The following is a 1,131-nucleotide window of genomic DNA, read 5'->3' as shown; positions in this document are numbered from 1 at the left end:
CTGCTTCCATAAAGGAAGGGGGGGGATTCTCTCTACCCCTCCCTTTCCTTGGACTTTAAGTTATAAAATTTAAAGGACTCAGTCATTCAATGATTCTTGATTCTTGTCTCATTTATAGTTATGTTGTTAGTTTTCTTTGAAGCATGGGATGAGGTCTATCGTCTGATCGGCCGAACGACGACACGTGTCGACTACGTGCTCATTCAAACGATCAGGACAGGATCCCAGTGGTGCCTCCAATTTGTTGGCCTAATCACTCTCTATGAGAGATAATTAGCCTTATTAATATCTGGGTTCCCGTCTATGTATACGAAGGGTGCCACTTATGCAGTAACGCTTTGATCAAAAGACAAAGACTCAGGTTTAAAGTAACAATTCTTTACTAAACAATAATCATTCAAACAGGGAATAATAATAAAACCATACATACATTCAAGAACTAGGAAAATCAGATAGAATGGTTACAGCACAATTAGGAAATAACGTTGTTTCTTGTAGCATATATTTACCTCAGATGATTCTCTTAGCTCCTAAAGCTTCCAGCAAAAGGGGCAGTAACAAGTAGAAATAGAGATAGGTAAAGAAAGAGGAAAATCACGTGGCTCAAGACCAGCTGGAGACACGGAGAGCTTAGCCCTAGCTGCAGACTAGAACTAAAGTAAAGATTAAAGTAAGAGAAGAAGGCTGGCTGATAGTTCCGTGTTCCCTGTTTTAAGCTTTCTTCAGGAGGGAGGGGAACAACTTCTCCTCATTATCATAGAGTCCTCCCCAACATGTCCATGATTGGCTATATGTCAATTTTAACTAATATTTATTAACTAATAGGTGGTGCTTAGATAGAAGCTTAGAATCACGTGGAGCAGCGTCACCGAAAGGTCATCTGCCGTGTCAGCATGTCAGATAAACACCAGGTGCTTTGTGTGATAAATCTTCCGGGAGGGTTCTCTTCAGGGTCAAACTTACTATCTCGGAGACAACAAGTCTAGGCACGACCTCGAAACCCATTGTTTTCACTGGCTTCTCCCAGCTTAACATGTAGATAACTAGGGGCCTCTTTCCTGAGTCGTTATTTGCCTCTACTGATTAACAATTCAGCTGTTTTTCCTGTCTCCAAAACCTTTCTTTGACCCT

Source organism: Gekko japonicus, unplaced genomic scaffold, assembly GCF_001447785.1.
Source record: "Gekko japonicus isolate JY-2015 unplaced genomic scaffold, Gekko_japonicus_V1.1 scaffold380, whole genome shotgun sequence".
Taxonomy (NCBI): Eukaryota; Metazoa; Chordata; class Lepidosauria; order Squamata; family Gekkonidae; genus Gekko; species Gekko japonicus.
The sequence above is the reverse complement of the archived record's forward strand: the minus strand, read 5'-3'. Positions refer to the sequence as shown.